This window comes from Lonchura striata, chromosome 7 (genome assembly GCF_050655825.1).
Source record: "Lonchura striata isolate lonStrDom1 chromosome 7, ASM5065582v1, whole genome shotgun sequence".
Lineage (NCBI taxonomy): Eukaryota > Metazoa > Chordata > Aves > Passeriformes > Estrildidae > Lonchura > Lonchura striata.
In genome coordinates, this window is record NC_140709.1 from 22,311,055 (window position 1) to 22,338,271 (window position 27,217).

At 40.1% G+C, this 27,217-nt stretch overlaps 1 long non-coding RNA gene across 1 annotated transcript in view; it reads right to left on the reverse strand.

The window, feature by feature from the left end:
* The window catches only part of LOC110482853 (uncharacterized), a 49,762-nt gene that overhangs the window by 20,432 nt on the left and 2,113 nt on the right, over positions 1 to 27,217 (reverse strand). Inside the window, exons 2-3 of the long non-coding RNA XR_014956731.1 lie at positions 11,834 to 11,923; positions 7,683 to 7,786 (exon numbers count right to left, since the gene is read on the reverse strand). This is a non-coding gene — a long non-coding RNA (uncharacterized LOC110482853). The remainder of the gene's footprint in view (positions 1 to 7,682; positions 7,787 to 11,833; positions 11,924 to 27,217) is intronic.

The following is a 27,217-nucleotide window of genomic DNA, read 5'->3' on the forward strand; positions in this document are numbered from 1 at the left end:
TGTCATACTGGTTAACGACAGTGGCTTTTTATTTTCTGATATTAGCAGTTCCAGATTCTTCTGTGTTCTTTCTAGCAGTCCAAACATTTAGGTTTAAACACATTTAGTGTAAGATACAGACAAACTGCTCACAAGGTGTACAGATACCACGTGGATATCTGCAGTCCACCAACATCTCTGTAGCAACAGGACCATGATGATGATGAGAACATCACCACCACCACCAAGAGAGACCGAGGGAAAGAGGGAAAAAAGAATACATCATCTGGTTAATCCTATCTTAAAAGATACTTCAAAGCAAATTATGCAGAATAGCTCTTATCAACTGCAGCTGCTTAGTAGGAATGTCATGTGAGCAACACAGTTTGTAGGATAATGGATTTATGTCTAGCAGGAAGTCAAATGTGTGATGACTTCATGCAGATTCTGTTAGGAATCATGTTGCTAATATTTCTTCCCATCCTGACAATGTCATAGAAAAACAATGAAAATTTTATATTTGAAGCCCGTATCAGATGACACAGGGAATACAGATGAGAGGAAGCTTTATTTCAAGGGCAGATTGCATTAGGAATGATTCCTTTTAGAGTTGTCCTTGCCAGAAGCAAAGCTCTTAGCTTTCCTGATTCAAAAATAAGGGGCATATCTTCACATGGAGGAAGTGTCACTGTTCCCTAAAAGCCAACAGTAAGATGGTAATTTATGATTTGGCCCACATACTGATGAGTCTGATAGATGAGTTTATATTGCTTGCTCATAAACAAACCCAGTTTGTTTCAGTTCTCAAATTGTTAGTTCTATATAATCACAGGTGCTCTGAAAATGAAAGAGAGAAATAATCATACTTACTGAACTTGGAAAACTCAGCACTTCCTATTTTAAACCAGTTGTTATGTCTCTCATAATGATTTAATATTTTATTATCCTTGCCTACAGTGGTCTTTTACCATGTCTATATAAACTTCATTTCTAATGGTCTCAAAGGACATACTTGGTATTTCCAGAACAAAACAAAATTAAAACATACACCCAGAAACCACACACATGCACACACAGTCCCAAAGTACTATAATTCTTAAGGCTTGATCCAAAGCCCATGGAGGTTTCTGTGTGGGATCTGGGCTGTGCTGACTGACAGATTGGTGCTGTGACATGCTGAACAGCAGCTGAACCTCTTGCCTTCCCCCTGGCTCCTCTAGCCAGCAGCACTTGTGGGGTAATTCAGAGCTGTTCAGCCTCTGGAGATGGTACTTTGTGTCAGCCTGAAACAGCCTCATCTGGCGACCATCACTGGTGAAATACAGACCCCAGGGGTTAAAAGTGCTGCTCAGCCCAACAGCAGGCTTTAGAAAAAGGAAGACTAAAAATTACTTGTGTGGGGAGAAAAGCCATAGAAATTGTCTTAACTAATTGTTTGTTTTTATAAGCTTATGGAAAGAAAAGAAGTGATCCAACAATGTAAATGGCAAAGTATGTGAAATGGCTAATGAATTTAAAGACTTGACAGTAGGAACTGTACTGAATTGTTGCAACTGATTCTTATTTGTATTGCAGCAGGTTTTCCAGGAACAGGTTTTCCAGGACCACTTACTCCAGAGAGGTCCCAGTTTTAATTTGGAATCTGTCCTGCTGCGGGGGGATGGGGTGCACATGTGGCATGCAAGCTCGCCGAGCACGTGCACACACGCAGCGGTGCCGCTGTGTGCCTCGGCATGCAGATAATAAATTAGCAGGTATGGCCCTGTGCATTTTCATTTCCTTCCGCGCCATCTCGAGCCATGCTGCGTGTATTACATGTGCTTAGGTCACAGAAGGGTTAGGGACGTAACTACTGGATCCCAAAGGGCAGGTGGAGCAAAGCCAGCATAATCTCTGCATCCAGCTCTTTACTATTATTCTCTGATCATGAAAAGCCCAGTGAACTTGGAACATACACTTCTACCCAACAGCTGTTTGCATATCAGAGGCTAAAATCATAAAGAAAATTTCAGAGAAAAACTTTTCATGCATGGTCAAAGCAGGCACGAAACCAGAGTCCTTTTTCTGTCATGGCAGCAACTCTGAAAGACCAGCTCAAGTTTTCTGTGCTGCTGGAGGCTTTGGGCTGCAACTCTCTTCCCATGCATGGATTGTCTGCTCCCTCCCTTTTCTGTTTGCAGTTTCCGGCACAAAGAAGTTCCTATCAAAGCAGAACACTAGAATTATGTAAATGTTTAGTGAGTGTTATTTACTATAGGAAGTAGCAAATATCCTCATACACTCCTGTCTCTCCTTGTGGGAGCTCTGATTATAAACTTTGGTATTCTGGACTCGTAAGTTTAGCCCTGGAATTGCACCCTATCTGTTTCCTCTTTTTGACATAAGAGTTGTATTCTCTCCCACAGGCTGGTATCTTCCTTTTTTCTCTGTAGGAAACTCAAAGTGCTTCTGTTTTACAGATATGTTTCAGGCATGATTAAATTCACCTCAAAGGAATGGGATTTAACTAAAAGAAGGCCAACTGGTATTTTTTAACCATGCCCAAGAATCCATGCTTCATAAATAACCACTGGTGACCCCATCACCATGTGCAGCCAGAATGCCACCAGATGAACTTCAAGGAAAAAGCATGTCTTTTTCACACTGTGTTTAAAGGACAGAAGACATACATTTTAGAAAGAATACCTTTTTTCTTTCACTTCTCTGCTTCTTTTTCCTTTTTCTGCTTCTTTTGCCAATCAATTTTTCCACTGAGCTGTTTTTCTTTAATTTAATATATTTTAAAGACTTTCACCTCAGTCTTTGCACAATTCAGTTTCTGCATCAGATGCAGATTTTCTGTTTGAGAGAAGGATTTCTTTTGAAAAGATGCAGTCCTGATTTAAAGACTTCAAATGATCTACCACATCCTGTGGTAGGTTGTTCCAATGATTAATGGCCCATGCTAGAGAAAGTACGACAGCTTCCAACCATTGGATCTTATTGTGCCTTTTTCTGTTAGACTAAATAGCTATTTGTTATCAGAAATCTCTTCCTTATGTAGATACCTGCAGACTTTGATTAAGTCACTTTTTAACTCCTTCTTGGATAACCTCAACAGATTAAAGCATGTTTTCGTGACTCTTTTTTTCTTTGAATGTTGGGGTTTTTTAAACCTGTTTTTTTTTTGTTTCATAGTGTACTTCAAGAACCAACCCAATATTCCCATAAGCATTTTCACTAATGCTATTTTCAGGTATGGTAGCCCCTTCTGAAACCCAATTAAGGCTGTGTATCTTCTTGCCTTCACATCCTCCTCTGTATATTATATGAAAAGTCTGTGTTCCTTTGTTTTGCTACGGTGATTCCCAAATCCCAGCTGAGGCCCTGAGCTGCTCTGCAGGTTCTTCTTCTCAGCCCCACCATGACTTTCACTGCTGCACCCTCTAATGCCATGCAGTTGTGGAACCCTGGATTGAGCTGCTATGAAAGCAGAAAGCCTTATTGTGAGGCTTTTGTCCTGTGGCTTCCAAGCTGCATTTAAGGTCAGGCTTCTGCCCTTGGTCCTTGCTGAAGTTACGTTTTAGGCGTGTCTGTGCCAAGCCCCACCTGGGCTGACCTGGCTTCCTTGTGTGACCCCAGAGCAGCCTTGGCTCTGTTTTTGGCTGACTGGTTACTGTCCCTGTATGGGTGGTGTGCTCCTCCCCGTGCCTTGCTGTTACCACCAGCTGTACAACAGGAGAGGAATGAAGCCCTTGAGGCCTCAACAGAGCATGGTGACTTCCAGTTCTTAGTTACTCAATATAATCTCTTTGTTTGGTTTAGTCCATTCAATGTGACTGTGTAGCTTTGTTGGGGTTTTTATCACCAGAACTTGCTATTTCATCAAACAAAAAAGACCATGCTTGTCTGACAAACCTTAACTTCCCTGAAAATGTGCCAAGATGAATGTTCTGCTGCCATCATTTAATTATGTACTGATTGTCTCCAATGTTAAGCTTCCAAGACTGGGATGATACCTCTTTTCATCTTAATAGGTTGAATGTCTATTAGTCATCTTGTTGACCATTTTAAAACATTAGCATGACTTTAGCTTCTTTTATAGTCCTCTCAGACTCGTCCAGCTTTTAAAAGAAGTCAGTGTATGTGGATCAGAGTGTTCCCTGGCAAGATGCCTTCATACCCGAGTAGAAGTTGGCCAGCACCATTTATTTGCTGCCTGGTAATATTTCTCTACTGGCTGATGGAACAAGAAGATGCTCTGCAGTCCCTTCAGGATCTACAAGCACTCCCATACACAGAAGTGCTGGCACAAGCATGAAGTAAATGCAATCATCAGAAGGACTTTAAAGGGAGTTAAATATTTTCAGAAAGATTAAAATATTGGATTTTTCATGATTCTCCTCTGTAATGGAGACAGAAGAGTAGCCCTGGCTCTAAGTCCTTCCTGTATTATTATATTAAATACTGCCTGCCATGAACTTGTTTAATTTATCCCTTACTTTACTATCCCAGCACAAGCCTCATCTAGGATTACCAGTGAGCCCACAGTCCCTAGACTCCTTCATGAAGGAGCTGGAAGCTTCAGCCCAGCTCTGGTCCAGGTGGGAGCTCTCAGCTGTGAGGAGCTGCCTTTCCACTGCTCGGGCAGGCACAAAGCACCCTCAGTGCTCCTGACAGCTCCTGACCCTGCTCTGAAAAGCACTTCAGTTCTCAGGGACAGGGCAGGAAATGCGGCAGTTTTCAGTTGTGCAGAGACATTTTCACTCATATTCTAGTGCAAAAACTGGACAACAAACCCAAATGTTTTGCTTTGGATTTTTAGTTGTTTTGTTTTTACAAAAGAAAGCACAGTAAAACTAGCCCCAGAGTGAGCAATTATTGGTGAAATAATTTGTTTTAGGAGTTAAAATATGTGAGGAAGTGGTCAAAATAATCCAGACAACTCTATAAAAGAATAAGCATGAGAAATAATTGAAGTCACCAACAAGCCAATATGGGAAAACATATTTTATGCTCTTTTCCCTTTACTTTGTTTTACTTGGAAAACTTTCTGAGTTGAAGAATATATTGAAAGATTTCATAAAATGTTAGATAAAGATGTATTCATTAACCACTTGCTATTATTAAAGTACACTGTTAAAAACTTAAGGTATTCTTTTTTCAGTCCATAACCAAACTTTCACATCTCTGTATCCTCATCTCTTGAGCTTCACTCATCATTTTTCCTAAATGGAGCTTTACTATTAATTTATTAGACTGTGCCAGCAAGAAAAGCAACGGCCAGGGGAAACAAAATAATGTTCTTAATAACTCATTTCTTAGAACAAAATCCTCCCAGCCTGCTGCAGTAAAGACAGTCATATGGCAGAGGTTTGTGCTTCTTCTGTGCACAGCACTTGCTGTGTCTGGGTTCGATCAGAGTCCCGTTGCAGTCAATGGGAGTTTTGTGCTAAAATGTATCTTGTATGCTGTCACATGGGCAAATGTCCACCTCAGGCTACAGCAGAAGCAAAATCACCACATTTGTTTTCACTTCTGACCTGCTGAAAGTAGGATTATATTACTTGTGTATTTCATTCTGATTATTTTTTTTTTAAACTCTGATTTAAACAAAGATACTACTGTGGTATAATCTGATACCAAGTACTGTGTGAGAGGCTGGACAAGTCAATTACGACTGAAATTGCAGACTTCCTTTACTGTTGCCTTGCTTTTAACTCAATGTTTTTCTTCATAGGCAATCAACATATAATTTCCTTTCTTCAGGTCATACTTTTGTGTCTCACGAACACCAGCAGTGGCACTGTTCACTCTGAATTGCCAGATTTTTCTCACATTGTGCCACTTCCTTCATATTATTTAACTCTATGTTTCCCCAGCACAGATATATTACAAGGGAAAAGTGAACATAGCATCTAACAAGTTGTCAAATGAGCGCAGCAACACTGAGACATGCTGAGACACTAAACACTGACTGAGTCAATTTTACCCTATACAAAATGTAATTATTAGTATCTTGCTGAGATAACTCAAGGGGCAGAAACACTCTTCCAGTGACTGGTTAAAATGGATTTTTGCTTGTGACCAGCATGAATGCTGACCTTTGGCTTCTTGGCTGATCTTTGCATCTCCTAGAAAGTTCATGGAAAGGTCACAGAGCGGCACCAACTTCCTCCGTGTGTGCGTGTGCCTGTGTGCCTGCATGTGCATGGGGACACCCTCCTGACACTGGCTCCATGCAAGGGCTGGCCTTGCCCACTGACAGCTTTGCAGCTTTGGTTTCATGTTTGTGGAAATCTGGACCCACTTATACCAACAGCAAACCAGGCTAAAGGGCACATAATTTTTTATTTACCAAGAGCCTTTGTTTGCTTTTCACTGGCAATTGCTCCCTGTTTACCTTTTAAAGTTTTGTTTCAGTTCAGATACATCCTTAGCTTAAGGAAATGGTGCTACAAAGAATATCTTTTTTTTTTTGTATAAACAAAATGACTGAAATGTGACTAGAAACAGCTACAAAAGAAATGGCTTACATGGCTTTTCCTGAAATACGCACATATTGAAGAGAATGAGTTCTTTCCTTAGATTGCTTTGTCATAGGTGCATCAGAAAATTAAAAAGGATTTATTGTACATTCTTTAGCTGATTCCTTTCACTGCAAAGTTCAGTGCTGCCTGTCACTGCGAAAGAGAGCTATGAATCTCAGAAAGCTGCTTTGCTGACACCATCAGCTGTACAACATCCGCTTCCAAACCAGACCTCCGAAAGCAGCACTGTTAGAGGGTTTTAAATCTCTGCTCAGAAGCTGTATCTATTTCCAAACAGCAAGAATAGCTCTGAAATTGTGAAAAATGCACTCAAGTCATATTTAGAATGATTGTATGTGGGGGATATAACAATACTTTTCAAGACTGTAAGCACTGCGTATATTCATATCTCGTGCTATTTATCTTGCAGATATACAGCGCTGGAAGTTGCTGGCTGCAAGCTGGCAAGCTTGTAGCAGTGAGAAGGAAAGATCTCTCCGTTTGTCACTGGCCGTATATCACTGCAGCTGTGCCCTTTGATTACACAGAGGGCTCCTCCAGCCATTAATAATGGGAAACACTTTTTGTCTGGTGAATGCATCTCAGCGCCATCCTCTAACACCTAGGCTTTGCAGTGAGGTAGAAGAGGCAAATTAAGGATGGAGCTTGTTCATTTTACATTCACACTAGATGTGTAAACAAGGATAACCTTTGTTTTCCTCAGAAAAGAAAATATGCCATTCTTTTTCCTACCACCACAGTGACTGATTTTTTACAGAAACAATATGCACTGCCAATTACAACTTGCTGAGGAAGTGACACTAATGAATCACAATAATGCTGCCACAGCATCACGGAAAGTCCTGTGACGCCAGCCTTCCAGATTAATTGCATTACATATAATAGCCAGGCCACATCTGCTAACCAGGTGTAGCAATGTAAAAGATTTCCCTAAAAAAAGCAAAGCTTAGAGGTAATCAATATATAGGGAATGGAGTCCTAGGTATGAATACTGCATTGCCAAAATTAGATAGCTATCTGAAATTGTCACAAATAATTGATGCTAAGATTGGAAAATTCTAAACTGGTGTAAATCATTTAGCACCAGAGAGCACTACAAGAGGTATTTCATGCTTGACCTGCAAAATGAATCAAAATTAATGTTAAGCTCATGTGGCATGCTGTTGCTCTTACCTATTGCAGCACAAGGTATCCGAGCTGCTCCAGAGAGGTGTTTGCCATGAGTGGAGCGTGGAATCTCTCTGGGCTTGGCCTACATTGATCATCTTCCACAGCATCTTTGACACAATAGGAGACAGCTATAGACCATTTGTCTTAACACTGCTTTTAGTCATGTGTCAAAACCTTGCTTTAACCCATCCCAATTTTTATTTAAGATTAGGCCTTTTGAGTAGTGAAAAAACCCAACAAGAAACAATGAACTCCCTCAAAATAAACCCTGCTCTTGCTAGCCATTATTTTACCTCCTCTGCTCTTCAATTGCTAGAGACAGCCACCCCATCACTCAGGCCATGAATGGATTTGCACTGGAGGAAGGGATTCCACAAAATGCAGCTGTTTTGGAGGTATTCCAGATGTCACACAGAAAGGTATGATTCCCATCTCTGTGTTTATCCCAAAACAGTGCTCCCTGTTTATATTTTGGTATAACCCACAGTTGCTTCATTGATGGTACTGTGACAATTATATGTTCCTCTTAAATCTGTGCTGACAACTATTTAGGTCATGGAGTCAGAGTTTAATTTCCTCAGGTTAGATTTATTCCCTCAACTGCAAAGAAATAAGAAAGAGCATGCTTGTTGCTGAGTCAAACACGGAGCTGAAAGTCTCCAAGGTGGAGCCTTTGGCCAACATGCTGTGCCTCATTTTTCAGCCTCAGTTACTGGCTTCATGACATGAGAATTTGGAAGCTGAGGTCACTGCAGGGTGCTCCCCAGGCTCAGCTGCAGGCCTGCAGGAGCCCTGCTGCCCATCTTGTGCCGTGGGTGTCTCTCTCTACTGAGCCCTTTCTCAGGTGGACAGGCAGTACATCATTCTGGGAATCACAGAGAAGCCTTGGCAAAAGAACACACCTTGAGGTATGTGACTGGCCTAACACCTCAAAAATAAAAAAAATATTTTATTCTTATATAGTGCTGTTCTTGCACAGAACACAACAGCTGAAAACTACCATCTATCCATATGAATGCCCCCCCAAAAAATTTAATCATGTATGATTGGCTAAATTTCACCAAGAGAACAAACATATCAGTCAGTTTAATATATTTTTGTAGAAATCCAAAAAACTATAGCAAGATTTTTTTTGCTATTTTTATAAACTACTTGTCCCAAATACAGTTGTTATGTTGGTCACTGAATTTAAATGATGAATTTCCTTCTTTTAAAGCTAAGCGGAAAAGATCACTAAGTTTCTTATCAGGAGATAGTGATAGACTTTGCAAAAATGCACAGCATCTTGAAAGTTTTGTCTCATATCACCATTTATATTCCTGAGAAATAGACATGTCTCACATTCTGTAGCAGTGTTTTGTGACATTTGGATTTACAATGCTCAAGTTTAAGTCTCTAGCCCTTTGCAGTCTGTCAAAACCAGCTTCTCTGTCCATTTATTTTTGTCTTCTGTGCTCTGTCTGAATATCTTTTGTAAATTTATACTTGACAACCCTCGTATTTCAGCAGCTGGCTTTGTTTCACAGTCTACCTTGCTTGCTCTGTTACATTAGCTGAAACAACAAATTTAATCCATGATGTCAATAGTAAATTATAGTGGAGATATAATATATGCCTGACATCACTAAGGTCAAGGCCATGGTGAAAATGTTGCAAATAGATCCAAAGGGTCTCCTCATTGTGGTAGGTGCTTGCTGCACATTTACTATTACGAGAAACAGATTAGTGCTGCACACTGCATTATGTTAGCCTTTTAGTTAGACTTGCATAAAACTCCAGCTAATGTAAGAGTGCTCCCTCTACATGAAAAGAGATTCCAGAGAAGTTTGCGATGTCATTATATTTCATATTTTCTAACTGATAAATAATTAAAACAAGAATTACTTTACTGAAAAGATTCATTTAGAGCACACATTTTCCATTACTCTAGCTGTTTGAAGGGGTTAGGGGAAACATTTATTGCATACCTTACCTAAACTACCTTGCCATTAAAGTATCTAAATTACCTCAGTGAATTTCTGGGCACAGAAGTGGTTGATGAATTGCTTTTTGCATAAATGCACTTTCCCTTTGCTAGAACCTAATTCTGTGTATAAACATACACATGCACTCGCATGCACACACACACACACACACACACACAGAACAAAGTAAGTACTGAACTCTCTCAAGAAGAAAATTTAAGTCTGGAATTTTCTCTGTGCAATGAAGTTTTTCTAAATGTTGCTTGTGTTGCAAGCATCCTTGGACTCTCTGAGGACCAGGCAAAAATGGGCTCTTCTACAATGGCGAAAGAACAGTTAATGAATCATTTTCTCCTGTGTGAAAGTGCTCATTGCTGTTAATTTGTCCATTTTTTACAGCCAGAGCTTTCTTAAAGTAAAAATTAACTTTCAGCTTAAAAGTCCATTTATTGTCCAAGGGGAAAAAATTGTGCCAAGTGAACCATAAACAATTTCAGTGTATGGCAGACTATGGAGGTTTCCATTCCATGGAGCTCTATTATTTGTTTTATCTGGCATAAAGAGCATCAACAACCCAATGACTTTCAATCTGCAATTCATCTCTTTAACTTGGCTCTAAAGTATTTTGATTCCTAAATAAAAGGAAGGGCCAAATTTACAAAGCTACAGCATATACCAGAGCATAGGTATGGCACTTGGCTTTCCCCATGCCCTGGTTGGACGTATGGGATTTAATAGTTTCCTACTCAGAAGATTGGTTACTTTTTGTTCCTGGTGTCCCTAATGCTGAATGGAGAATGCTTATGTGGGTGGTAACATTTGGCTTCCATTTCAGCTTAGCTTTAAGAATGTGAGCAACTTCATGAGCTGCAGAAACATGCAGGGGAAAATACTTGAATCAAGATCTTTACATACAAATCCATACTTTTAAAAATAACCACCTCTCCAGGAGCTTTGATCTTCATGTACTTTGTCTATGTCTTTTACTCCTTCATTCAAATCTATGCCAGACCAACAGTAATTATAATTTATCTTCTCACTGTATTTTGTGTTCTACATGCAATGGTTAGTGGGTTTAAGTCAGTTCTTGTGGGTCAGGAGTCAACACCATCTTTGGCCCATTGTAGTATCTGTTGGTGAAAGCATCCAAGAAATGGAATGACTGACCATATGATAACCCTTTCCTAAGGTTGTCTGGCAAGCTTAACTGAAGCAGGATGACCCAATGGAATTACTGAATCTTAAGTTTCTGATCTTTGGGCTGGTCCTTTTGGAAGGGCAGCTTTCATTATTGATAATTTAGTCAACTATTGATAATTTGGTCAACTGCCATGAAGGTAATTGCTTTAAGGATATAAGTACTAATGAAAACTCCAAATCCTGTGATAGTCTCTTGTGTGCAAATAAAAAATAGAAAATGGAGATGGTGAGTCAGTATGGGCTGCTTTAATGACTATTTAATTTCTCCCATAAAAGAAGTTTAAATAATGCTGTTATGTGCTGATACTCTTAGCACTTGCTTTGGTGCATGATGTATGGCCAATGTCTGCTCCAAGAATCAACAAATGTGCATTATTCCATTAGCAGTTTTCTGTTTTTTACAAAGCTTTAAAATTTGTTATTTATGTTAATATACTAGTGCCTTATTTTACATATTTATAATATCTTCTTTCTTCTGCCATGAAAAGAATGAACAGTTTAGGTATTGCAGATCAGTTCAGCTTACATAACAGTTACAAAATATTGTTTATAAAAAGTTTCATAGATAATCCTTTCTATGCTTGGGACTGCTATTATAACTTATGTGAAACTCTTACTGACATCAAAACAAGACTGAGGTTTCTAATACTCTGCTCCTTCTTCTCTTTTCAAGAACGGGGAGAAACTCAAGCTATATGAACAGAAATGCCACATTTTTCCCAACAAAATCTGGGAGAAGTGTAGAAGAACAAAGAACAACAAAAGGCTGAACATAAGAAGGTTTCAGTAACAGGAAGCACTGATAGGACAGAATGTAGTGGCACTCCAGAGGGTTTCTAAAAGCAAATCTATTCAACAAAAATGTAGCAAATATCACTGGCTGTGCCTGTGTTATGCAGCAGGGGATACTACAACATGGACACAAATCAGTTACTTCTGGCTGATTGTCTTTCCTTGATTTCCATGGCACATGGTCTTTACAACACTTACCAACTCTGAACATTGTCAGCATCCCGGCTGCAGAGCAGACTTCTGAAATTCCTCTTTTGAAGATGTCTCTGTCTCAGATCTCAGTTCTGCCTGTACAAGTGATTTAGCACAATGATGTCACTCTGGGCTAAGTGCAAGCAAAGGCACTGGGTTAGTGTGATGCTTTTAGTTTTGGCTGCTGACTGTATGAGGTCAATACTAGAACGTCTCTATCCAGCACTACGATTTAAAAGCACGTGTGTGGGGTGTTAAGGGTTTCATATTTCAGGATGCAAATTATTTGTTGATTCCTTAAGTGTGACTTCAATTTGTATTTTTAGCCATACTTATGTCCTCTAATCACATATGATCAATGTTTTTGAGTAAATCTATTAATTCAACTCAATGACCTATGCTACTACATCACCTCAGCAAAGGCTCAAGTTCATTAGCATCTGATGTCTCCTTGGTGGCCTGTGTGAAGTGAGTTTCCTGTTGATGCAGTTCCTAGATGTTTTAGTGCTGTATTTTCAGACATTTTTAGTTGCAATTCTGCCTGTCCTAGTGAACATGTCCCTGAACACAATGACATTTTAATAAAAATGTTAATACACTGTTTCAGACACAAATCTACTTTATCTCTAGAAGAGTTTCAAAACCTTTTGATTAGCTGAAAACCACATCTGACTTCCCTTTTTGTGTCCCCACAATGTGACTCAGCTTAAGCCACATCGGTTCCTAAATCCCTGTGTAAAACAATGAAGGATGGCCTGAACATGAGAATCCCTTATTGACTAAAGACTGCATCCACACTGACAACTCACTTTGCACAGCCCTCCTAACAGGCATGAGAGGCAGACAGGTTTCAGCTCTGCTGAGGTGACATCAATTCATCTCAGTGACAGAGACCTGGGCTTAGTTTCCAACATTCCAAACACTCCCGGTCATAGACAGCACTTGTGAACCACATTTATGTCTTCCAACAAATTTTCATTTACATGCCTTTTCAGAGATGTCTTTCTTGACATCTGAAAGCATTTCTTAGTTGTAGAGAAGTCCTTTTCTCTGCAAGAACATTTCCAAGGCTCTAGATTATTTAGGGTTCAGTTCAGTTGCATGTAAGAATTTAAGGTTAATTTATTTAAATTAAAAAAAAAAAAACCAAAAAAACAACAAACCCAAATAGAGATTGTAAATGACCTCTAAACTTCAGCTGACATCAGCTTGTCAGTTTGCCTTTTATGTTTTCTGCATGGTCAGAAGGGAGAAATTTGATCCCAAAGCAAATAGTTTTAAATGACCTATTTTATTCCACATAAAAGTGAAAAAAATTACCATTATCTTATAACACCCATAATGTTCATGAACATCAGAAGCTTAAGAGTCCTAATGGGATATTGGGAGCGGTCAGGATCTGGTTGATGGGATGACAAGATTTTGTTGGTCAGATAAAAATCTGATGCGCAAGGGCAAATTAAAAATGCAGAGCAAAATATTCATCTTTACAGAAGAAAACAAATACCTACATGTTGTAGGCAATGCTGCTTCTACCACTTTAGCAAAGTAGGAAGATGCCTGTCCCTCCTGCCATAGCAGCCCCACACCACTGCACTTGCAGTGCATTCACTCCAAAGGTGTGTTGCAGTGAGGGCAGGTGCAGGAGCAGAGGATGAATTTTCAGCTGGGAAAGCAGTGTGTGCAAGGGTAATGCTTTTCAGAAGAACTTGTTTCAGGACCCAGAATGCCAATGGTTTTTCTCTTGCCAAGCAAGCCAAGGCTCATAATTCTGGTTCCTGAACAAGTATTACAAAGACACAACTGCCCCGATGACACATGCTGCAGCTTCCTTCAAGATCTTCCACTCTCTCCAAATGGCAACCTTCCTGAATTAAAATATAAATAAATCCTTCTATAAAAGGACAAGAAAAGGACAGTTCTGCTTTCTGCAGAAAACCCAGCTGATTCGAAATATATAGCAACCAAGGGGAAATATATAGCAACTAAGAATAAATGTTATTTCTCTTCCAACTTGTAAAACTCAGTAAAACCAAATAGTCTTAAAATGTGCTCTCTGTCTCTGGTCTTTCAGCAGCAAGCTTGCTCAGAGTTCAGAATGTTGACAGAAATAAATTACAAATAATTTTATAAGGAAAAAATCAGGAGCAATTTTTGTCTTGTTTGCAGGAGTATGTATCTTGCTAGAGCTTGAAGAACACTGCTTTTGATTTCTCACATAGCAGATAACTTCTTTGGGGAAATTAAGAAATAAATTAAAGTGCTCTTTATGGCAGCTGAACCACCCTGAAAGCATATATTAATTATTATGAACATGTTATTCATACAGATGTATGTGCTACAATAATAAATTATCATTTGTACCACAGCAGCCCCTTAGGCCACATCTGAGAGAGGAAACCCAGAGTATGTCTAGAGCATGCACCCAGCAGTGGGAGTGCCTGCTCCAGCCATCTCAGAGCTTTCTGCAGGGAAGACCCAGATGTGCTTGGATTTTCTGATCCCAGCTTCTCCCTCATCTTTCCACAGAAAGGACACTGAAGGGTATGGCTCTGACAGCCCTGAGTATCCCAAAGCTGCCTCAGGGTTCCCAGGTGCCAGCTCCCAGCAAGTACCATCAGCTGCCTGAAAACCATACTTGTGACCTGGACCAAGAGCAGTTTTCCAAGTTCCTGCATCAGTGCTTTACAGCCTTATGTACTAGATGCATGACAGGTGAAGATCAGAGATCCCCCCTCAAGAGTGTACAAGAGTACAATGGAAGGAATAAATAAATTGAACTTCAGAAAAAAAAATCAGTTATTTTTAAAAACTGGCTTAATACTTGGGAAGTTAGCAAAGCCACATGAAGTTCTGACAAAAAAAACCCAGTAAAAATACTATTTTGTACTATTATTATCTAGACAAAATGAAATTGAAATTATAAAATGCACAACCAAATGCTGAAAGTTTTGATCTTGCCCAGGCATAAATGGGTAGATTGTTTTCCATCATTGGGGATTTTCTGATTAGATAATTTGTTCATGCTTATTGGTCAAATTGGGACATTTTCAGGGGAGCGTTTCAATGGCTTCTTTGTCAGGAAAAGTTTCTTATCTTTGTTCTGCAGTTGAAAACATGGATAAAAGAGAATAGGCAGACTTGGTCCAGCCTAGCAGGAGTCACAGACTCAAAACAGGTGACCCCTTCCTGGGAAGTGGCCAATGCACTCAAACAGTTCATACCATGACCTGCAGAACCAGGTCTGTTTAAACTATCTGTTTATCCATTTATTTGTTTATTTTGATTTTGTTTTACTACAGTTTCTCTTTCTCCTTTCTACTAACATTTTACAAACTTTTTTTCCCCACAAAGGTTCTTGCTCTCCTTCAAGTCATTCCCATCACCTCCAAAAGCAACGAGTTCCGTGTGCTCAGTGCTCAGCTTCTGTATATTCAAACCTGTGTTTTGTGAGCTCTCTCTAGTGCAGCTCACAAAGACAAGGCAACACTCCAACCCTACGGAAAATTGCAGCATAGCTTTGTAGCAGCTAGGTATTTACCCTCCCTTCCCTACTGCAGTTTCACTTACAGAACACCTCAGAAATTCAAGAGCTGACATATAGCATGTACAAGACTTTATGAAAAAAACCCAAACAACCTGAACCCTGTAGAGAGACCTTAGTTTTTGTTCATCTTAGCATTTGTGTCTGCTCTGCTGGCAGAGAGCTCTAATTGTCAGGGACACAATAGGCTGTGCTCTTATCTGTGATTAATAGACATGATCTTTCCAGAATGATAAATGCAGGTAAGTAAAGTCTCTGTGACTATATCTATGCTACATCATAGATTATCAAAACCCCTACAATGTAGACATGATAATAAGTATCCATGGTGTCTAAAAGTGCTGGCAAAGAGTTCCTAACATCTAGAATTCAATTTTTTATGGTTTTTATGTGGCTTTGAGGGAGAATATCCTCCACACCATTGAAATTCACTTTTTTAGCTTTCGTTCAGCTCTCTTTTGGGAATTTGCCCCACATTCCTCTTTGAGATTCCCTTTCAACAGGAAGAGGGCACAACAGGATATTGTGGACCTACAGAACTGAGCACCATCCTCAGTGTGTCTCTTCTGAGGGCAGAAGGGCATGAATGGATCTTACTCTCAGAAACCAGCAACCCTCTCTTGCCCATTTGCCATGGTGGCATCACAGGCACAGTCCCTCAAAAGAAGTGATGAAGCACTCGTGTCTTTTATTTCTGATAGCAGTGTTTCAGAAGGCTGAGGGCCCTGACAGCTGCTGCAGAGATGAAATACCACCATTATTATATCTCATGCCATCCAGTCATAAGGGGAATAATGGTTGCTGTAAATGATAAACGGCATGATTAGAACTACCCATTAAAGAGATTAAGAAACTGCAAATGCTATGGTATGTGAGATGTACAGCACCACACTACTGTGCAGATGGAGACATCTGCGGTAGAGATGGGACATTCAGAAATGTGCTACAAATTCTTCAGACAGTCTTGCAGCCCAAGACTCGGGCCACACACTGCGAGCAGATGGCTCCACTGTACTTCATCATACACAGAAACACTGCTCTGTTGTCATGCAATGGTGTACATTTTTGTTGACAGCAGGTTAATGGCATTTGGCAGTAACCATTGTGGAGTATTTTTTCCCTTTTTTTGGTGTTATGGATTATTTTTCCAGAGGAACACAGAGTGGTGCTGAGATGTTAGCTCTGGTATTTCCTCAGACCACCATGTGAGGATGGGAAAGGAGCAGTGTAGCTCCTCTCTGTTTGCATGGGAGCCAATGACCAAGCCGGAGGATTTGGCTTGCATACAGCTCTCTGAGGCAAGCTTGGAGATAAGGAGGTTCTTGATACTCAGATCCTGAGAAGTTATTTTCTATGAATATATTATGTAGCAGGTTAAGAACTAACCATGGTGGAGAAATCTGTATGAGGTTTGTATTTGCTTTTTTTACCTCAAGTTTGTGATGGATTTCCTGTCAGAGAAGTAATGACCAGAAAAGCTTTTCAGTAAAGTCTGGTCATTAAATTTCTCTTATATTTCTTCTTAGAAATTTTCAGCTCTAAAACTACTGATAGTTTTTCTTGAAGCTGTTTAAAAGAGAAGCAGACTGCCCAGAACTCAGGACTGTGTTAGCTGAAAGCTCCAGCTAAGCTCCAGTGAGCCTGCTTGTACTGCAGGCAGGTCTGATTTGCTCAGCTGCACCAAACTTCTGCTTTGGTGTTCCTGACAAGTGACACCCTTCTGGGGAGACCTGACTTGTTCTGTGTCTTTGCAGCCTTATAACCCACCAAAGCCACTTTTCCACAGGAGCAACTCTGTTTTACCAAAGTACTTTACCTGGCAGACCCAAATTGGGAATCTGCAAACACGAGAAGCAAAAGATGATCTGACACGGGTTGTCCTTCAGAAAAATGTTTGAGCCCATGACTGGCTATGTCTATAAGTCATGAGTCTCAAGACCTTTTATTACATCAGGCTTTATCTGTCTAATTGCTAAGTTTCCTCCAAGACTATAAGTTGCTACAGATATCTACTTCCATTTCTGAATATCAACAACTTTTGATCTTCTAATGAATACCAACAAAATATGGGGAAGCTCATCTCCTAAATACTGATGATAATGATCAAGATGATCATGTTCAAAGACATTTAATGAGCACATTTATTCCCACAAAGCACATAAGCCATGGTATCTTGGGTGCAGAGACAGGATATATAAACAGTTTTTTTTAACATGAATGAAGAGTCTTCTTTTATTTTTAAATAGCAAAAAATATAACGAGTGAGAAAAGAAATTACCAACATCTTGACAATTTGGTGGGCAGAAGTACTGTCAGAGAATAAACAGGGGGAGGAATCAAAAATATGAAAGAAATTTTGAAACAGTTACAGGAAAAGGCCCACTCAGAAGCCATGTGGGCATTTTTTGATGACATATGCATGGAAGACCAACATAATTAGTTTTTTCTCACCTTGAGGAAATTTTAATACGAGAGGTGTAGAAGACATTTCAGGAGAAACTTTAGACTGGTCACCTGATTAAACAAAGTTAAGCACACATTTAAAGGACTTGCTGCCTTGGTATCTTAATTATTACGGACAATTTCCATGTGTGTGTTTGCTTTAACATTGTCTCCTGCTGGAGAACAGCTGGCTGCAAATGGGCTGGCAAGGTAAACAGAAACAGGCCTGCAATGCCCAGCAACTCAGACAAATCTCATCACCAGCACAAATCGGTTGCCAAGCTGACAAGCACGAAATGTCTCGGAAGGATCCACATTTCATAACTCTTGTGCCTTGTGGACTGTGTCACAGGCAAGCAGCAAGACATTCAGGGCACAATGACACAGTATTGGTGCATGTCAAATATTGAGGAAAGAACACAGATCCTTAACAATTCATTTTTCTTCTGAAATACATAGGTTAATTTGGTGTTTGCACATAGACCCATGCTCTGTTCGTCTACAGCACAATTGTCTGGCTCTCCATTAGTAAACCTCAACAGCTTATTATTTTTGAGTAAATTGCTAATTTTTCAACTCAACAACTGATCCAAGTGATTCACACATTGACAGACCTACTGCTCTGTCTACATGCCTAAATTTTAAATGACTGTTTGAGGTGAATATCATTAAACAAATACAAACAGAGCCATGTCAAGAAAAGGCTGCCTAGAGCTGAGTCACTCCATAGTTTGAACAGCGAGAAGATGTACAGAAAGAGATGAAAATAGATGTACTAGGGGAAGGTTATCTATTATAGTGAGTAGTGGAATAGATACTGGCAACAGAAAGCAAATATCTAATGATGGTGCCAAGATTTTGAGCCTGACAAGATAAGAGAATTGTGATGACTGAGGAGACAAATGGAATGTGATGGAGAAAATTAAGAAAAAAAAATAACATACTTTTCTTTTGGTGAATGATAGTCTAATGTAGTCATCTAGGACAAACAGCAGAGAAAGGAGTAGGGGCAAGGGTGCTGGATAAGGCAAAGAGACAAAACCTAGGCTTTGAGAGGTAGTTGGAAAAGAAGAAACTGATAAATGTGTGTGGAAATACAACTGAAAAACCCTCCCAGAACCACAAGAACTACAGTGGGGTAAAAGGGATCAGGAGACTGTGGGTACATCACATTTCCCTTATCTTCGTACTCACGAACTGACAGGAGTGTGTATTAAAGCACACAGGTAAGGAGCTTCTCCCCTTGCCCTCACTGATCATAAGCCTCAGACAGGTACTCAACAAATGAAATGCTGTAAAAATAAAAGTTAAAATATCACCCTTTGAGGAGTGGCTTAACCTGTGAATTGCATGAAGTGCCTAATGGTCCTATCCATGCTTCTTCCATGGATGTCATAGCTGGGAGGCACTGTCCTTGCAGCCTTCCATTTCACAGGCAGCAGGACACCTCTGTCTGCATGAGTTTGGTCTCAAAAGTCATAAAGTTGCAATACACTGGCCTACTTTGCTGATAGGACTGAGCTATGAAGTGGAAAAATCTGAAATTATGTTCAAAGAGCAGAAATAGTGCTTTTGACCACCAGGGTTCACAGCATCTATATTGCAGTAATGAGACAAGTATAACTTTATGTTTTTCATCTCTCATATTCCACAGAGACTTAATACTTCCCAGCTTCACCTAGTACATACATAGAGAGAATGAATATCTACAAAGCATTCTTGAAATCACAGGGACAAAATACATCATGAAAATATTAAGTGTGCATTTTTTTGGAGCAGTGAATGACACTGCAGCAATCCTAGCCCGACCATGCACTCACAGACCTCTTGGTGGCTGGAGGACTGTGCTGTGTAAGTACCAATTATGTTGCTCCAGCTCCTGAATGGCACCATTTTGCTGTTAAAGTGAACAAAGGATGCCTACGAGGCAGTGAAATGTAAGGTGCTGAGAGGAAAGTTTTCTGTGGCGTGCTGGGGGAATGTGGGCAGCAAGGCTAACATGACAGGACTTGATGAATGATGGTACATGAAGAGAGGCTGGGCCAGATGTGTGCATGCAGTGAACGTCTGTCCTCGGCGAGCTGGGTAACGCACTGGGAGTGAGCGAAGAAAAGCTCCTTTCTGTGACAGGATTGCATCCCCCTCTTTTGTCAGGACCTTTCATTTAGAAATGCTACTCTTGTAGCATGGTGGCCATGGGCTACACTGTGTTAACCCATTTTGACAGGAGGGTAACACAGTGGAACAGCTTCATCAGCAGACAGGAGTGACTTGGGCTCCCTCCAAATCAAACCCTCAGGAACCAAGCTTGCTGTTGATGAAATAATCATCACCTCAATTGTCGACAATTAGCACAAGCAAATTTGACTCTAGCTACACACCATAAACTCAGTACTAGGAATTCAAAAATGTTGCACAATTAGAAATGTCTTGATTGGTCTTTTAGTCTTGAATCAAAAGACAAAAACTGTTTTATTACATTTGGAGAATTTAAAAAAAAATGGTTTGTGTAACATTCTGATAAATAAATTACTTTGCCCCCCACTGGTTAGCACTGGATATCTGAAATCTTTTCTAAACAGGTAATATTTAGTTCCAGAACACAATTCACATACTCTGCTGACTATTTGGATGCATTGTTGACAGCAGTGTGTGGAGAGGAGTAAGGTTAAAGTGGTAACCACGTAGAACTTAGTCAGTTATCACAGCATTTCGAATACCAATCACCAGAAAATAAGTTAAGGAAATTAATAAACTCTCCTCTTAGTAGAGGTTTCCTTTGCACTACAGTTTTTCCATCTTTGCAAATGAAATGTACAGAAACATGTGCCAATTGTAAGGTCTTTTTGGTGTAGTTTTGCACTGAAATGTCCTGTGTTGCAATCTTCCTGTACTGAGAAAGTGTTTTTTTATGTTACAGGCCGTCTCCAACACTGTGGGAGACAATACCTCATGAAAAGAGATGTAAAAGGTAGGTGGGCTCAGCACCATTGTAATGTAATACTGCAGCCCACAGTGGTAAAATATAAATGTTAGAGGTGGCAATGTAAAACATAGGCAGTCTATGGCTTTAGATGAAAGAAAATTGTGTGTAAAAATTGCAAAGCATTCTGCAGCTTGCTGGTGATTGGAAGAGCAGCAGGTTTTTTTACAGCTAAACATGACATAAAGTGGCTGATTGAATGTTTTTCAGTTTTTTCCCTCCTTTTGACTTAAAAAATTTCAAGCAGATTAACAATAAAATCAATTAATGTAAATTTACATGACTCTTCATTGGCTGTCAAAGACAACTAGTATAATGGGCCCACCAGATAAAGAAGCATGTTCCCCTTCTGAAACCATTTTTTATCTCAGTGTATTACAGTGAGTTGTCTTTTCAGTGGATGTTTGATGAGAAACCATGTTTTTCCGAGCCCTTTTTAGGACAGACAAAAATGAATTGGTCCCTCTTTAATGACCTACATCAGAAAATTTATCTAAACATGGTAACATAGTCATACATAAAAGTTAGGGCAATTCCTTCTCTTAAACCATGTAGTGATTAACTTTGCTTGTGTATTTATTTCAACATGCTAGAGATGTCAGTCAAGGTGTTCTAACAGCTCCCTTTTCCAGCCAATTATATTTAAGAAACCTTAAATTTTGTGGTACCTAATCAAAAGAGATTAACAGAATATAGTATATAAACAGTATATAGTCTATAAACAGTATATAAAATAATCTGGATACATTAAAATAACATATAAGCACAAAATTGAAACAAAATCTGTTATCAGGACAGTATTTTGCTACAAAATACTCATAAGCAGCTTTGTATTTTAGTATTCTTATGTGGGCATTTAAATGATAGCAGTTTTCTTTCTATATTCTTGCTTTTCTCTGGGTCACTGGCAGAGTAACAGCTGAGATTTATATTTCTTTTTCAACTACCATGCTGCTATAGGCTCTTGCAGATATACCCTTGATTCCCAATTTATTATCTGATACCAACTGTTATAAACTGGTACTTGCACATACAAAGGATGGAAAATGTGGGGTATTACCAGGAAAAAAAAAAAAATCTTTGAAGTCCTTTCAGTGCCTTGAAACAGTAAAATAATAAAAACACTGAACTAGTATGTCAATCTTACTATTTCAGCTACAACACAAGCCAAGGCTTGTATCTACCCCACCCTTTGATGGAGCCAGTGGCCAGCCATGTGTAGCCACGCTGTGTTCACTGGGCTTGCAGAACTGAGAGCAGCACCAGGGTTTCTGCTGGCTCTGCTCATGCTGAAAAGTAACTTTCCTGCTGCAGTCTCCTGAAGAACCTGTATATTTAAGTCAACAAAGCAGAATCTGGCCTTTGGCATACAGTCTTACTATTTCCCGCAGAGTAAGTAAGGATCTACAATACCCAATAAACCACAACTGTTCTGGAGTGAATGTTATGATTGTTATAAGGTCCAGGTACACATTATCAGAGAGCAAGTGCAGCATGAGGTGTTCACAGGCTGCAGGAGTTGTAGGGTGTGTCAGCACTTGTTTGCATTACTCCAGGAGGAGCCTGTGTGCATTGAGTCAGAGCATCCAGCTCCAAAGGGGGTCTCCCGGCCCTGGGCTTCAGTCCTCCTCCCACGCACGTCACACCCCAGAGCTGAGAAACCCACAACTCTTCCAAACTGGCATTTTCTTACACTGCCTGGCAAAACTGGCCAAGCAGAGCACTAAGGACTGCACTGGCCCTCCTAAGAGGGACATGGCAACTTGCAGCCCCCGGTGTACTGGCAAGGTCTGAGGAGCGAGCCCATTAAGGCTCAGTCCATACTCTTTCTGGCCCTCTTTTGTATTGCAATAACAGTGATCTGATGGGAATGGGAATAAAGAAAAATCAGCAAACTTCTGATGGATTTTAAAGTGAGAGTGTCCCTGTCACCGAATGGATAATGCTGGAAAATGGTGGTGGCATTTTAGAAATGCCCAGTCATCTACCCAGTAATCAGGCACACCATCAGCAATCATACACAATAAAGTAAAAACTCACTTCTGGAAATGCCTAAGTATGTTGGCCTTTGACAAATACTGTATAGGGTGGTTTTTAGTTGGTTTTTTTTTTTTTTTTTTTTTTTTCATCTCAGATGTAAATAATGCATGTTTTATAACCATCAAAAAAATTCTCTGCTTTCCCTCTTCAGATCATCATAAAAATAAGTGACACAGACAACAATTGTCCAAATAATTAGAATGACGGGTGCTTTTACCATTGATATTCTTCCCCCACAACCCACATTTGGAAATCATAGAGAAGAAACAGCAGCTATGCAACTTCAAAGAACTTTCTAGCACTGGATGTCATTAGAGATACTGCAGCTGTTCTTCCTTACTCCAATGGCTCTGGCTCTCAGATGCAGCACATTCTAAACAACAGTGAGCAAGGAATGGATGACAGTTTACTCACTTTAAGCTTTGGTGTAAGTATATACCAGAAGTGTAAGTAAGTATATACCAATCTATACCAGAAGATATGTGCCTTCCAATTTTATTTCAAAATTCTGCTGACCCTGCTGACAGCTAAACCATGGGAGCCTGGAGCTGACCAAGATGCTTTACTGGCTAATGGACTGAATGTGTAAACCACGAGGAAGGGGTGGATGTGTGCTTTTGGGTGCTATGAAGAGCCCTGACCAAGGCAGAACTTCAGGGTGGTAGAGGTGCTCCAGGCAGTGTGACAGGATCCATCCTAAGCCTTTGGTCCCAGGGACCAAAAGCATTTCAGGAGGAGTTATTCAGCTTGTCTGCTACAGGAACAGTGACACAAGAAGATGAGACTTTACTGTCAGGAATGCCCATGACAACATGACTTTGGTTTCATTTCAGTGTTACGCTCTCAGGTGCCCTGGTGTAACTGGCTGTATGGTTTGTATTAAAAAAACTCCCCAGACAAAAATGGGACTACTGGTCTTTGCATCACTCATATTAGTATAAGGCTAAAGCAGGTATCTGTCACTCAATAACTTATTTTGTTGTTCTTGCTAATAATCAAAATTTTAATGTATCCGTCCTTCCCATAGCATTCTACTCCATCCTGTATTGCTTTCACAGAATCAGAGGATATCTTGAATTGAAGAGATCCATCAAGATCCTTGTGTCTAACTACTGATTATGGGCCATAAGCCAGATCCTTCTGCTTATTCCCCATCTCACCTCCCTCGTGCTGATTCAGCAAAATACACAATGCTACCAAGGGAGCAGAGTGACAAGAATGAGATGTCCTGATACGGAACTGGGACATTCCTTTTTCCTGGCAATGCTCAAGCCCTAATAAGTTTGCATTTCCTCTGCATGTGGAGGAACTTCCCCAGTGGGATGAGCAGGCTAGCCAGTTATTTGTGTTGCCATTGGACTTGCCACTAATAGTTAATATTGCCTGGCTCTGAATGCATTGTTATCAGGCCTCTAAGGTATCACATTTGATGGGCACGATTCGCACTTCTCGGAATTATTATCCCAAGCTTCCTGCCAGCTCCTTAGTTTACTCAGGCTTCTTATTTCCAAGGTTATTTTTGCAGCAACAAAGGCTGAAATGTAAGACCTGATTCTCTGCCAGAGAGAACTGTGCCCTGGCTGCCTGTGCTGGGGCACAACAGGGCATTCCATGGGCTCTTGGAAAGCCACGGCCACGCCAGCAGAGATTCCCCAGCTCTGATTACAAGCCCAGAGTCAGCCAGTCACACTGATGTGTCTCTCCTTCAGGACCATGGTAAAGCACTTCTACGTGAAAGTCATGAGTTTCCATACCCAGCTTTTCATTATGAAAATCAGTAATATCTTTTTCAGTTTGCTGTTGTAGCCAGATGGGTGTGGGGCTTCCTCTTTACTTGGCTCCATGACCTGCCCTCTACTGTACTACCAGACCTCCATGTTTGGTATCTGCAGGCAGCAACTGGAAAATAAGAATCACTCAGCAGCTCATAATATTTCATTGAAAGTGTGTAAATATAAGGCCAAAGACACAAAGGGTCATGAGCCACAAACTGAAGGGAAGGCGGGAAACTGAACAGGAGACAAATGCATTGCTCTGTACTTCCAAGTCAGGAAATAAGGACATTCTTTCAAAACAGCAGAAAATGAGTATGGAAAAGTACCTACAAGCAGAAAAATGTGAAACTAGTATTATCAGGATTATATTTATTCCAGTTTAATGGACTGTATCTGGTGTATATTAAAATAGTCCTAAGCAATACTTCTGTAGTTAAAGATGGGTCAGGTTTTTCATTGCAAACACAAATTTCAGGGCAAATAGTTCAGCCTAAGTGTGTGATAGAACTGCTGTGTCTGGGTGTGGTTCCTCCTTCCCTACACAAGGCTATCCAAACCAGCTATGTTGTTTTTACTTAGAAAAACAAACACAAAGAAATTGTATTGGGGCTCCATCTAAATATGGCCTATTTTCCCTTTGACAAGAAAGAGGGTTTAAACCAGAGAGGGAATGTTAGAACAAGTTCTTGCTCTAAGAAGATTCACTGCTTGCAATGGATGGATTAACTTTCATAATTATTTCCAACGAGGAGTTCTGTCAGCATCTGGCACAGTTAGTGGGATATTACTGGAATATACACAGTGAAGAGTTTAGTCCAATGAGGACATTAGCTCCCAAAAATGCTAGTGTGGCTTTCTACTTCAAGATATGCACAGTGTAGATTATGCTGAACAGTAGCAACCAATCTTGTCTACACATGGAGTTATTCCTCCAAAATCATGTCTGGATCCTCCCTATTCCAGAAAAAAAAAAAGCATGTTTGATGCTGTGCTTAAGTAATTTTCACTGTAAATTAAAATAACTGAGAGGAAGAAGTTTTATTCTTCAGTAAGTGAGTCCATACACAGTGTTCTTTAAATATCCTTTGCATTATAAAGTCATATCCTACCACAACCTAGCTCTGAATTGCAGATAATATTGTATTTATAAAGTGTACACTCTCAGGGGATAAGAAATATTGCTCAAAATGCCATCCAAATGTTGAAAATGTAATATTTACACTGGATAGGTGCCATCCTTGTCTGGCAGGCTAATGGATCAGAAAAAACTGTCTGTGAAAATACAACTGTGGCAGTGGCAGGGAGTCCAGCAGTTTCTTTTTCCCGCCCTCCCCTTTTAGCAAAATTGTGCTTCCTGGTGTTATGGTTTAAATCAGATTTTGAGAAGTCCATTATGATGCATCTGTTTAAAATATCAAGGGGAAGCACAATTCAATAACACTAAATATACAAAAGCGAGGGCTGTGAATTAATACTGTCTCTCCTGCTTAACTCACTGCCTCTCGTGTTACAGCGTCATTGACACACAGTTTCACATCTTCTAAAACGTGTCATGAACAGTAAATAGCCTGTTGTGCCTTTGAATGTCTTCCCATGCCCTTGCTTCATCTACATCAGACCTGGTGGTCTTACATAGAATAATCCAACCTTGTTGATTTTAACATAATATTTTAGTTGAGTTATGCTGTAGTTACAGGAAATCAAAATGTTATATACCTATTTGTCTTTTTGGCAGTTTTTACTTTGTGTTGCCATTTATATTACCTGGAGAAAAGCCCCCCAGATAACCCATGCAAATAATTTGTAGAGGAGCTAATTTCTATTTCTTCTAAAGCCAATTTTAAATCTCCTCCATATGGCTGATACAAAGTATTATGAAGCAGCTGATAAAAACGTGGCTCCAATGAAGTCAGTGAGTTTTGTGACTGACTTCAGGAGAGCCAAGATTTCATCCATTATCTCTTTCTGCAGCATAGGGTCCAGCTGTATTGCAGCTAAAAAAAAAAAACCCAGTAAAAATAAAAATCCATCAACAAAAGACTGAAGCTATTAATCAACCTAGAAAGATCTGGTTAATGTATTGCAAGGTAGGCCTCTGTTGGACAGTGCATGCCTTTAAATTCTGCAAGCATGTAAAGAAACCCTGCCAGAAAAGTGCCACATGTGCAGCCCCAGTCGCGGAGCCCAGATAATTTCCATCCTGCCTACTGCAAGTACTGCACTCTGCTGCAACTGGGCTTTCCTCCCTCGCCCTCTGAGGCCCTTCTGACAGGCAGGCTGCAAGCCTCCCTAGGCAGAGCTTGTCACAGCTGGAATTGCGAGGCAGTGGCGGATCCTGAACGACCTGGGATGGAGCTGGATGTGAGCAACAGGAGCGCCAGCCCTGTCTAAGGCAGCGTCAGACCTTTGCACATTGAACCTTTATTATCTCCATTTAAACATAACCTACAGTCGCCTGGCGTATCTTTAGCTTTTAAATTTTACGTCACATTAAGCTGATATAAAAATTCCGTTATGGAAGTAGTGCTGCATACTCAAAATCACCCATCACAAATTAGAATGCTAAATTTAGGAAAAATGCTTCTCTTACCACAGAAACCCATATG